General features: G+C 23.8%; 1 long non-coding RNA gene across 1 annotated transcript; it reads left to right on the forward strand.

The window, feature by feature from the left end:
• The first annotated feature begins 248 nt into the window (after positions 1-248).
• Positions 249-3,815, forward strand: LOC114128978 (uncharacterized). Its single transcript, XR_003592797.2, has 3 exons — positions 249-507; positions 2,219-2,269; positions 3,251-3,815. It is a non-coding gene; the product is annotated as an uncharacterized LOC114128978 (long non-coding RNA).
• Positions 3,816-14,465: the final 10,650 nt, after the last annotated feature.

The following is a 14,465-nucleotide window of genomic DNA, read 5'->3' on the forward strand; positions in this document are numbered from 1 at the left end:
ATAAAATGACGCGAGATAATGATTTTTATAAGTATGCATATTGCATATGAATTAGCAGATTGATAGTGCTCTTAAAAATATATATACTTATAAAATATAAGAAAATTAATTACCTGAGTTGACAATAGTAAACAGCTTACTTATAAATAAGTACCTATTACGTAATAATTAGTTATTTTAAAATAATTACTTATTAAATCATGAAAAAAGAGATAAAATAGCGATAATTACATTGTGAGTAACTTTAAAGGTATATGGACATAGGTACATGATAAAAGCCAGTTAGTAGTACAGCGAAATTAAAAAAAAATTATAATATAAATATAAAAACTAAGAACATTTAAACATTTTAATTGTATCGGATTATACCTTTTTTGCAGCTAGACACATTTACACCAATTTTTTAAGAAAATCATGAGTTTTAAAAATATTCAAGAGGAAAGTTACTGCTATATATTATGATATCTGCAGGTTGACTGGACATTTAATGATTGTAACTGGACAATGGTAAATAATAAATAAAATTATAATTATAAATTCAAATATTTTTATTTAAAGTAAGTACTTTTATTGCATGACGTATAATAACGATGATTCAATTAAAATCGATGTACGTTATACATAACTAATAAATCACTTAAAATTATAGTTATTATTGCAATAATTGATAGATAAATATAGCATTAGTGTTCTATTATAATTTATAAACCACAGATAATCTGTTTAACCGTTTAACATAAGATTTATTGTTTAAAGAAACTATTTAAGTTTTGTAAATGTGTTTTTTTAATATAATTTTGAGTTATTCAAAAACATAATTTTTCTAAAAGAAATATATAATATTATCTTTAACCGATATCGTTATTAGTTATTTTTATTTTTTTATGGATAACGTGAATTTTTAATTTTATATTTCAAAGCAAAATATTTATTGTTGTACTTTGATTTATAAACATAGAAATTTGAACAAGTATGTTATGAGTTAAAAATATTCGAAAACAGAAGTATTCCATAAAATATTGGTCTAAAACTCACAAGATACAACTCTGTTCGTCAACATTTTAAATACTTATACCTACTTATACCTAAGTTATAAATTAAGTTAGAACCAATAAAATATTTGTCTGAAAATTGATTTTCGAATTAGTAAAAATGTAGGTCGTCTAAAAGAGCAATACAGCTTAAAAATTGATACGGTATAAAATGTTTTTTAATGATTTAAAATATTTAATAATTTCATAAACTTTAGTGTTTTCTGAAATATAGAGTGTCTTACGTTAAATGGATTACTTCGTATTATGTATATAGGGTTGATACCACCGAGTATAATTTTGATCGACACATGCTACATTTGTTACGATTAAATTTGTTGCGTATCGATGAAATCATCTCAACCAAATGAAGAAGTGACAGTCAATCGTTGTGTGTGTTCTATTTTAAATATTATTCCAACATACATATAATTGCATTATTAATATACAATATATTGTAATATTATTCATTGAAGTTAGAGAATTTTGTCACAATATAGGCTTACTAATTTACTAACTTACTAACTACCAACTAATGAAAGATCCAGAAAATACCGTCTATAAGTTATTTATACTTGTGAACTAACAAATTTTAATAATTTTAATAATATTATACTCTAAAACAATGAATTTTGGTTAGATATTTTAACTATATATACTTATATATATAAATGTATTTATTAACTCAAATGTTTAGTTTCTGAATACATTAAATAAAAATCCTGATTTTCGAAATAAAATCTAAAAGTAAATATGAAATGTTAATAATTTTATAAATGAAATTTAAAATAATAAAAACACTAAATTTCAAATTAAAAACTTTTATTTTTTCAATTGAGCTCAGGTAAATTAAAAACAAATGTTTGCATTATTTTTACCATTGTATGATATGGACTAAATAATCTTTAAAATTGGATTGATATTAAATACAACTGTCAAAAATAATTTACATTTTAATTTTTTCATCGTATAAAATATAATGTAGTATTTAATATCTATATTGTATGTATACATTAATTTAAAATCAAATATTGATCGAGTTTAAGTAACAAATATTCAGATACTCAAGTAAAAAATCATAAATGTATAATTTATACAATGTATTTTATATTTTATTTATATAATATAGGCCTATATACCAAAAATAAAAATCATAAGAAAAAAAATATATTTTTTTTTTATTTCAGCTCAATAAACTAACTCTTTGTGGACCTGTGGACCGACAAAGATAAACTATGGTGAGAGAAATTTAATTTATTTATACGTTTTAGTTTTTTGAGAGACAAAAACTATCGTTTTGCCGAAAAATATTAGTAACCGCCATACAGGAGAATTTTGTTAAAGCAATCCTCACATTCTGAAATAGGTCTTCTAAATTCTGGTTTCTAAAAAATGTAAACAAACTTTGATTCGGTAGTTTTTTTTCTGTTGTGGATCCCGTATAAGTTTTTAAATTTATGCATTTTTGTGTAAATGCGTTTTCATCAATACATCAATATCCGTTTCATAAACTTATTGTAGTTTCTCGGGAAAATAAGCCGTTTCCGGGAAAAACATAGTTTTGCTCATCATAAAAATTCAAGTTGATCGCGTTCACTGAAACCATTTCAGTGAGTTAATAACCTAAAGGCTAAGTAGCCTATTAAAATTATAATAGAATATTATAGTTATACGATTTTTTTAAGTTCAGAAAATTTGCTGCTCCAGCCTCCCATCACTTGCTTACTTTGCCTGTAGGGTAACCCAACTCTAAATGTAAGTCTAATAGAATAAACAATTTGTTTATAGAATTTGTCGATTATTATTTCTTGTAGATTCAAATAATTTGCACATGAGTTATTAATTTTATATTCATAATTTTTTTAGTTAAACATTTTTTGTTCAAGTTGATTGATCTTTTTTTTATTTTTTTTTTCTTACTGAAAAATTTGTATTATGTCAATAATTGTATAGTAAAATTATAAAACAATTGAAACTATTAAGATGATTTACTATTTACTGATAAAAAATAATTTCTAATTTAGATAATATTGTAAAATGTATTGCATACTATTGCTAATATATTTATATTTTTAATTTTTATTTTTGAATAAATACAATCAAACTAATAGGTTTACAATTATTGCACGTAAATAATTTATTTATAGTTAACTTTAAGTAAGAGACACAAAAAAACATAAAAAAAAAAAAGATTTTTTATAATTTTTTTATTTGTTCAGGTTTTTAGTTTCTTGTTAGTAATTAGTAATTACTAATGAGAGAATTACATAATGTTCAGGTCATGGTACCAGTTGCGTTCAAGTCGTCTTGATGGGTTCCCGTATTTGAACTACATGACTGATTGGAATTTGGATTAATGTTTTGCATGTTAGTGTTTCATAAAAAAATGAAGCAGTTTCATTGATTGAATCGGTTTTAAGTTTAGATTTTAGGCATTCTTTTGAGACAAACCAGAGAGTTTCGGAAATCCAGCGGGAAAATTACGCAGAGTACTTAATGAATTAATATTGTATTATATGTTTTTTGTTGTATCCGTAAGTATAAAAAATAAAAATAAAAACAACCAACCGTGTGTCAATACAACTGTGTCTGAGACCTGAGTATATGCCTGAATGATTAAATTATTGCAAGGATTAATAGGAAGGCAAAATAACCTTTATTCTCATATTTTTAATGATAAAGCTAGATGATTATTACTGTGGTACTCATTTTCTCTGTAAAATTAAAGTGTTTTTTTAAAATACATTTTAACTTTTTACATACTTATTAATATCGTATAAAAGCCTTCACAACATAACGTTTTAAAAAACTTTTTATTTTTCCAAAATGTTCATTTTTTTTCAGAGAAAATTACTATTGAAGAATTAAAGAATCATATTATACGAGTATAATAATCAATTAAATTGTTATTATAATGTAGGTTCCTGGTTTCTATTATGGAAAAACCTTTTGATCGCAAGGCAGGTGGCTATACAAAATCATGTACTAGAACTTATATATTATTTTTACATTCAAGCCAAAACTTTCTTACTTAAATAGCTTGACAGTATTCAAATTTAAACTTATCGAGAAACCAAATGCCTTGGTGTAACATAATGTAGGCGGTTAGGTAGCCATGGCTAATTCTACTCAAATCTAAAGTTTTAGTCTGGAATCTGGATACCCGACAACCGATGTTTAAAACTCATTTAATTGAAAAGTAAACATAAAAAAAAACTTTAGAACAAAGTTTGAATGCACAAATGAAATCACTTAATTCAATTATTGGACCAATGAACATTCCAATTAGAGTGCTTGCAATAAACATATATGCGGTACCTATACATATACCAGAAAACAACACTAATAACAATAATAATGTTCTTTAATCACACAATCTTTATTAACACATTTTAAAATACAATATAAAACCTATGAAGAATATAGTTTAAGTATAAAAAAAATCTTTAAATACGAGATAACACAAATGAATCTATGTTTAACTCTGCTAGTTTCTTAATTATATACAATTAAAATTTATAAACTATTGAATGCATCAACGATAATTTTTGTAAGAATATGTGCATTTATATTATAATGATTACCTTTATTAGCAATAATATTATATAATACATTAATTGAGTGAAAAGTACATTATTTATAATATTATTATTTTGTTTTTATAAACAGGAATTATTTTACATTTAACGATTTAAAGTTTTGAAAAAAAAAAAATATTAATCTTATAATATTATGATCATATTGTGTCTTTATTAGTTTGTCAGGTCTATGAGTGGTAATATTTTATTTTAGAAAAAGTGAAAGTAATTTTTTTCATGGAATAGAACTGATTTTGTTCTATGAATCACTATAACCACTCTAGTAAAAAAGTTTGAACAAAACCTAAAAGTGTTCAAAAATATAAATTAGCTTAACGACCTAATTTATATAAATCTATTACAGACAGTGATGGTCTTAGGAAGTTATTATTGTAAGTGTTTTGATTTTTTGGAAATTGTATTTTATATAGTTCATAGTTTATTCTGCTGGCGCTTGGATAAATTTAAATACGACTTACTTCCTTATTACTTATTAGTATGTGAAATTATAAAAATGTTTAATAGCTGAAGTTGTTATACCCACATGCCACATGTGTGGGTTATACATATTTTACATACTAATAACTCTCATACTTACATACATCAATCTAATATTTAAGTTAAGAACACAAAACTTAGACTGTTGAACCTAAATATTGGTATGTTATACATTAGTGAGACGGAGACAAAATATATGGGTATGACGTTTTATTCAAATCTGTTAGTTTATAGTGTTTATACAACTTTATAGTTGATGAGGTTGATATAGTTTACAATTTTGTGACTACTAGGAAGTACCTACCTACCTACCAAATTATATTTATTTATATTATATATATATATATTATACTAGCTGAACCCATGCACTTCGTAGCCCGTTAAAAATCCTGCCTCTTTTATGTCTAAAACTGTATGTTAAATTCTTGTTTCTTAAAGTCTGGCCACAATATTAAACCTATTTTTAAATTTTAAATTTTATATACGATTAATTGTAGTCTGTAGATAATTATTGTTATTAGTTTTAAATAAAGTATTATTAAATATAATAATTTTATTGACTACACGATTCCATTTGACCTTCTATGATAAATTTACTAATTTATTTTATGTGTTGTTATTTAATACATAAAAAATAATTTATATACATTTAAATGCATTTAAATGCATATTTATCTATATACATGTATATATTAAATAGTAAGACATAATATTATACACTTTTTTTTTTATTATTTATTTATTCATTTTTTTTTTTTTTTTTTGCAAATAATAATTGAAGGAAAAGAACAATTTTTAGCTAAAAAAAAATGCTGTTGTAATTATTAAAAGCATAGGTTATTTGATCGAATATATTATACATTATATTACCTTGTATATTTATTGTGCGATATTGAAAATTCAATTCGAATAAGCATAAAACATACAAATATTATGAATGTATATCATACATATTTTTATACTATTTTGTATTATAAACGTTTTAATCCTCTACCACGTAAAAACTAAGTATTAAAGAAATATTAAAAAATATATTAAATATTACTTTAACTAAAGTCTAAAATCATTGAAAATAATAGTGCAATGTATATTTAAAAACAAGTATAGTACGTCCAGCATAATACCTATCTAATATCTAATAGGTACTAGTTGGTAGGTAAAAGTATTATTAAAACATGAAGGTGAAAAGTTTATATAAAAAATATAAGGCCACTATTCACTAGAATAGTTTTTTTAGGCTAATGCTAGCCATTTAAGTTCTGTAAATGTACCTATAAACCTATAATATGTATAAAATATATAAAATATTTATATCATTAACAAAGTTCTTTTTATTATCATTGCTATAGTTATTTATGGCGTTTAAATTTTATTATTGCTTTTTAAAATACTTTTATTTTATATATTTATTTTGGAATTATGTATTTAATTTTTCTCGAAATAATATAACATATCTGGACCCTACTCTTAGACAAATGATGCGAATTGTGTAATCGAATTGAACGATTATTATCAATTAAATCCATACTTAATTGAAATATGTTTTTAGAATTCTTATCGTACTATTAGTTTTATAGATAAAATGAAAAATTAATAATTATATGGTAGGAACTTACCTATATTTTTGCAAAACAGATGGTAGGTACATAATTATCCATAGAATCAGCTATTTTATAATTTTACTGTTTATTTCTACATTTACTAATAAAAATATTAAATACATTTCTTTTTAATTTCCAAGTACAATCAAAATTATATTTCAGATCGAACAAAAGTTTTTAACAATTTTTATTTATGTACGAATGTTGTTACAAAAATATTGATGTTAACTATTAAAAAAATAGGTGACAATAAAATTAAGTCTGAAATATATTCTTCACTTTACTCCAAATCAAAAGCCTTAATATTTGTTGATATTTTAACATTTTTGTTATACGTCACGTATGATTATACAAATATAATTTAATTCAAAAATAAATACTAACCTGTGCATTTTAAATAAATAAAGTGAAATGTATTCTTTATGACCTATAGTTTATTATTATTAACTAAAAACGAAATATGTAGGCGAAGTTTTAATCTAATGAAGGAAATTTATTTAATGTTTTCAATAAAATAATTGTCATTGCATAATCCCATCAACTCGATATTTATATAATTACGTAAATTAATAAAATCCCACACGTTTAATGTCAGTAAAATGTTCATATCAAAATGTAGGTACCAACGATATCGGTTTGGACTGGATATAAATGGATTAATCTTGATCGCATTTAAACTATTTAATATTGATAAAATATTCAAGTGAATAATAACTATTGAAACACGTTAGATTTGAAACTGAGAGAACATAAATAGATATAGGTACCTAATATATTTTAATTATTTTCCGGCAACATGTTGACAATAACAATACCTAGGTACTTGGGAAAATCTTCTTTTTGTTATATGCATTGTCTATACCATACTAAATGTTGTTCTTATTTATAAACCTACATATTGCATTAAAATATTAATATTGTGTGAAATAACAGCATCTGCTGTTCCTAAAACCCCTCTGCGTCATTGTTAACACGAGGTTACAACGATGATTTTATTTTAACGTATTATGAAAAATAAAAGCAATTAAAATTTAATTATTAAAAATCGTTCAACATTAAGTAGATGCGTGAACTATAATAAAATATGTATATACCTAGGTAATGGCAGTCACAGTGTATGAAATACTGCAAAAAATCCAAAACAAATAATTTGAATTTACCAATCGGTTAGATTACCATACGAGGATACTCATTAGGTGTCTGTTCAAAATATCGAATTAAAATGACTGAAATAACTAAATTAGTGATAGTATTTAACAATAATTGCGAAGTCTAGAGCAAATATTATCTACAGCGGATAAATGAAAAAGGTGAAATACATAAATGGTGGTAATATGTGTAAATAACTTATTATAATAAATAATTATTATTATATGCAATAAAAAATTTCCTACAGGAATTAGTTCATTGGGAATGTTGTAAAAAATAGATATTAGACAGGTAAAATAAATAAATAATAATAAAGTAATGTGTAATAAACTTTCATAATAATAATAATAATATATAAGCTGGTAAAAAAAATGCGATCGACACTATTACAACAATAAAACGATAAAGAGATAAGTAAGTTGGTCTGCAGCGTGAGTTACGGAGTTCTTAAAAGGGATTAGAGATTCATATTTGGGGTCTTGATTTGAATAATTTAATCAAAGATTTCCATGAACCTGCAGAACCACCCACATTGGTACCAGCCATACCGCAGTTAATGCGTTAAACCCATGGAAAAAGTTAGCAAATAGCTATAGATATATTATAGTAAAGAATTACAAATCAGTTTTTGATATTATTAAATCACTCGACTATATGAACTACTAACTAGTCAACTATAGGTACAAATCGTATTACAAATAGGTATAATAATAATACTAAAAACATAACTAAAATATTAAAATTATTAGATAAGTATGACGTCTTAGTTATTAACTGCTTTGATATTACCTATGTATAAGCATAATTATGTGTATTTTTGTATACATATAAATGTATTTTTTTTTTTTTATTATTATTATTGATAAATCATTACTTTCATTATTTTGGTCTATATTTATACTAGGTAGACCTATTAATACTTAAAAATAAATTATTTATAAATATATTCTCGACCCAACGATTGTAATTAACATCAATACCTATTATACACTTATACCTAATAATATGTAGTATCGTGTTCAAATCCCTTTAATTAGCAGGACATCTTCATGGTTTATTTTTTTTAATATTAAAAAATTATTTCAGACGTTCGCAAAGTATATTAATAATACTACTTTTGCCTAACCCAAGCAGCAACAGGAAGAACACAATGATGGATTGCCGTGCTGCTATTGTCAGTTCTCTTCAATAATAGATTAATTTCGAATTTTCTTGAAGTCTTTGTACGAAAGGGTGGTCGTTTCGATGAATTTTTAACGACTCTCAAGTTTTTTCTCCCCCGAGTATCAGGCGGTTGTGATAATTTTTTATACATTTTTTTCTTTCTTTTTACCTTTTATTCTTCTCTTTTTCGCTTCATAATAACGAACAAGATGGTATCGATTTTCATTGGCCACTTTCTTTCAGATGGTTTCGTTTCATTTTTTCCTTGCAGACAAACGTCAGCATTAACGCATATGGGAGTTTCATCAATCTTTTCTTCCTCGCAGCATACGTCCATCATATTATTTCTATCTGTCTAACAATTGGTTTTTTTTTTGGCAGTTTATATTATTATTGAATAATTCTTAAAGAGTATAATAATGTATGATAATATCTACTATTATTATACAAATAATAAATATATAATAACGCACATCATTTAGATAGATACCTATCGCTTGTATATAAATTATCACTTTATAGTACCTATATATATATATTATAATACACACATGTTGTTCTACATCATAAATGGTTTAAATTATTATTTATTTTAGATTGAGTAAACAAAAAAAAAATAATAATATAATGCTTAGGTATATAAGATAACAACTAAAAATTCAAATACTAGATAGGTATACAAGGTAGGTACATGCGAATTTATTAGAATAGTTTTAATTTATTAGGTAGTAACTAAGTTTGTTATATATCTCATTATAATAAATTAAAAACTTTTTTTTTTAAGAAAATCATCAGGTATAGTAAGTTAAATATACCTAGTTATAAGTTATATGTATACCTACCTACCTATATTCTATTAATATAATATAATTTATTTTATATTATATTACATTTTTTTTTCTTATTACGTAATTTACCAACTGTAAAACACAACAACAACATATTAAAATATGATAATGTTTGCGATTTTACCTAATATTGTATAGATAATTGATATATGCGAACATATCTGCACAACTGTCAACAATAGTCAATATTATAGGTAGGTTATATAGGTATCCGTTAGTTATACTAATTTTATAGCTGGTAGTTGGTACATAATTAGGCACTACTTATTATAATAAATTATCATTACTTATAACTTATAAGTAAACATACTAGAACTTAGTAATTAATAGGTTTAAAAAAATAGGTACCCATATAGTTTATAGATCAGGGGTTGGAAACCTATGGCTAGTTAACATGCAATCTGTGGCTCTCTGTAGTAGTACTTATTGTGGCCTATTATTGAGACCCACAAAATATAAATTAAAATTTGATTATATATTTATAATAAAATAATTTTTTTTTTAAATGTATGACTCATTATGTTACTAATGCCAACAAATTCCTAATGAAATTGTTTAATAAAATATTTAATAGTTTTTTGTAGATACTGTGGCATGTTTTTTTTTCAGTATGGTTCTTTGAAAATTATGATTCAGTAATTATTTATAAAAATTGCTCATTTATACAAAATGGTTCTAAATCCCTTTTATATTATAGATATATACATTTGAATTATGATAGATAATAACGATATACTTAACTGTAGTCTGTAGTTACTATAGTTACTTATATAGTTGTATATTATTCGTATGTAATAATATAATATGATAGTCCTAAATACAATCATAAATCAATAACCTGCGTATTATACATTACCTACCTATGTATTTAGTATATCATAAATTATTATTAATTTATATACTTGATTAAATGCAGTTTATGTACTAAGTTAATACAAGGTTTATACTAACACTTTTAAGTACATTTTGATTAGGTAGGCTGGATTATTTTTAAAATATATTATTAAATAAATAATTTAAATACAAGTTAAATGCACCTACCTACATGATGTTTAATAAAGTGATTACAACATGAAATATATATTTTAAGAACTTTTCAATTTAAAATAGGTTTATGAAGTCTATAAGGGTAATATACTATTGTGAATGTGTGAACGGACCTTTTCCGGTAACACGATTGCGAACGTTTTTACCTGACTTTAATTTTGCGGTGTTGTCCGATTTGGTGTCAATAACAAATTTTTAAATAATAATTTTAAAAATAATCAAATAGTATCTAATAAAATAAGGGTTTTTTTGCTATTACGCCGCGTTTTATATGTAAGAAAAACTGGAAATTCCTACCAAGGAAAAAATTTAAAAAAAAGTAAAAATGTAGAAAAAAATTTTTAAAAACTATTATATATTGAATGTATTATTATGTATATTATGTATTATTTTATCAGTTTCTAACGCGTAACACTATAACATGTGAATTTTTAAAACTAGTATTTTTAATGTATTATATATTTTATATTATTATATTATCGACACTTCAAAAAAAAAAAAAAAATCAAAAATTTCAATGGTGTATAATAACTCAAAAAAAGTTAAAATATTTTGAAAATTTAACTGTATATAGATAACACTAATATAAACATTTTGTGAAAATTTCAAGTATTTACAGAGATTAGTTTTTGAGTTACAACCATAAAAATCATCTATTTGGTCAAAAACTGGTTTTGCGTAAAAATTCTCGTTTTTTCGTCACTTTTTTTTTTTCATGATTTTTTTGAAAACTTTACTTTTGATCTTTATAATGCACTTACATTGATATTTATACTACGAAAATTGTTTTAATCAATTATATTTTAAATATTACATATTATTTTGTATAATTTTATTTTAGTTTGTAACGAAGAGTAATGTTTTAATTGTATTATTAATACCAATAGTTTGTAGTTAAAATAAAAAAAATGTATATAATAGATAATAAATGTTAAAAATAAATAATTTTTTAAAATATTCAGAAATTATAAACTTGGCAACGTAGTCTAAAAAAACGTTCGCAATCGTTCGTTTTTCAGCTAAAAAAATAAATTCTTTGATAAGCATTATTCGTTTGCAATCGTGTTGTACCCGAAAAATAATGATAACTTTTATCGGATATTATATTATGTAGTATAATTAATAAATCCAAAACCATAATTTACATTGTTTAGAATCAAAAGGAGTTAAAACTAGTCTTATAGGTAGTATTTTATATTTTACTGGTGAATCAATGAAATAACTCAAAAGAAAAAAAGATTTTAAACTGACACCTATACAATATATTTACAATACATATTTATATGTATACTTTTTGATAGAAGTTGTTAAAGTAAAGCCAACTCACTTTTTTTTTTTGTTTTCAAAGTATAATAAAAAATCGCAATAAAAAAGAAGCATCTGCAGATGAGAAAAAAAGTTCTAAACAAAAAGTATCTTAGAAACTAGTCAGTTTCTAAAAAAAAATTGTATCTAAGTAAAAGCAAAAATTATTCCAAACTAAATATTAAGTACAAACTCAAATAACAATAATCTTATTGTTAAAAAGTTCTTACCTATTTATATTTCCTTATTATCTTTAAATGAGTAGACTATTTATTATTTATAAACAACTAAGCTTATTAATAATATCATTATAATACATATGCAATTATCATAGATAAACTTATTTTTATAAAATACTCATTCAAACTTCGATTTAGATGCATCAAACATTTTTAAAAAGTCGCCTTGTTAACAATTCACAGAAAGAAAGGGTGATATCCATTTGAAAAAAGATGCTGGTTTTGTCCTAGCTAAAATACTCTGTAAATGGCGTAAAAAAATCTAAATATTTCAAAACATGAAACTCATTAGTAGGACGTAAGTGTATTAATAAGTTCCATGTAACAATCAGAATTTACATAATTTCATAGTTAAGGGAAAAAACGAAAGCAAGTATGCTTAATGAATCACCCCGATCATCTTAGATAAGTATAAAAAAAGTAAAGTTATAAATTACAATCGAGTAGAATATATTATTTTTATTTCATAAATAAACTATAGGTACGAATACGATAGGTTGTAAAAATAATAGGCATATTTGCTTATAGTTTTTTTAATAAATCTATTTAAAATAAATACCTATTTAACTTTATTATTAACTTACTTGTATCTCTGCTTTTATTTTATTGAATATATTTTTATTTGTAAAAAAATAAATTCAGTATGGCCGTGGCCCTTCCTATTACATATATGTATATACCTACTATAAAGGTTTAATTACATATATTTTAATACGAAATTATACATTTTTTATTCTAATTACACCTTTGTTCATCTCGTCGATCCACTTAGCATTAGCCATTATGTATTGTGCACAAGGCTTGATTTCCCAATTTTTCAATAAACATAAAATAAATGTTGATGATTTTTACGAGTTTAAGGCCATTTGGCGCAAACGATACTCATGACAAAAGCGACATGACATACCTACTCTAATCACTGTGCAGTAAACGAAAATTCTTTAGCATTCATAGTGTTTATTCAGTTACTCTACTCTGGTATTAATATAATTTTTTGTCTTCGTGATATTGATGTTGTGAGTTTGTGAATAGTGTTTAGTGCGAAATATTTCACAAAAACAAACATCATCTTATTTAATTTAAAATGGGAAAGTATGATAAGGAGAATGCCATAAATCACAATAACATAAATGGAAGTAAATGAAAATCACATTTTATAATTCTATTAGCTTGATGATACCATTTTGTACGTAGTTGCAGACGATATAAGACAGGATATTACAAATAGTACCTATGTGGCTATGTTTAGCGTAACGAAAATAGATAGATATTTGAGATTGAGGTTGTCGGAAAATGAGTAAAGACTAAATATATGTAATATTATATATAGAAATTATAAGAAACATATCTATGAGATGATAAAAACGAGCTAGACTTAAGTTTATAGAAAATCCTTTTAACACAACTTTAAATACCTTGAGGTGAACATAAATAACAGGAACTATATACATAATGAAATTAAACTCGTTTGAAAGCTGGAAATGGATGTTACTTTACCATAACATCACATCCTTTAAGTTAAAATTATTGTCAAATAAAAATGAAGAAAATGTATGAGCTACATATCTCAGACTAGTTATGTCATAATATGTATATCGTACTTAGGATACTCGTATAACAGCAAGATTTGATAATAGATTAAATATTTTTAAGATGGAATAGATATGTTATGGATAATGTATGCTCCTATTTTCTTAATTATTGACATTTGTTTCCGCATTACATAGGTTCCTTTCCACAACGCTATGGCTCACACATTAAAATTAAAATTCACTTCTTCATTGTTGTACAGGTACTGCATACTAATTTGGACCTCTTTTTTTCTTATTTATAAAGGATAATGTGTGAACCATCTAACATTTTACATATTACTCATCTCAACTTATAATTATTGTATTAACCATTTGTTACTTTTAAAAGCAAAATGTTTAAAAATAAACACATAATTCTTTAATTGTATAGTTTCAATAATTAAATATTTAGTTTATTCAATTTACACAATATA

The sequence above is a fragment of the Aphis gossypii genome, chromosome 3 (assembly GCF_020184175.1).
Source record: "Aphis gossypii isolate Hap1 chromosome 3, ASM2018417v2, whole genome shotgun sequence".
Taxonomy (NCBI): domain Eukaryota; kingdom Metazoa; phylum Arthropoda; class Insecta; order Hemiptera; family Aphididae; genus Aphis; species Aphis gossypii.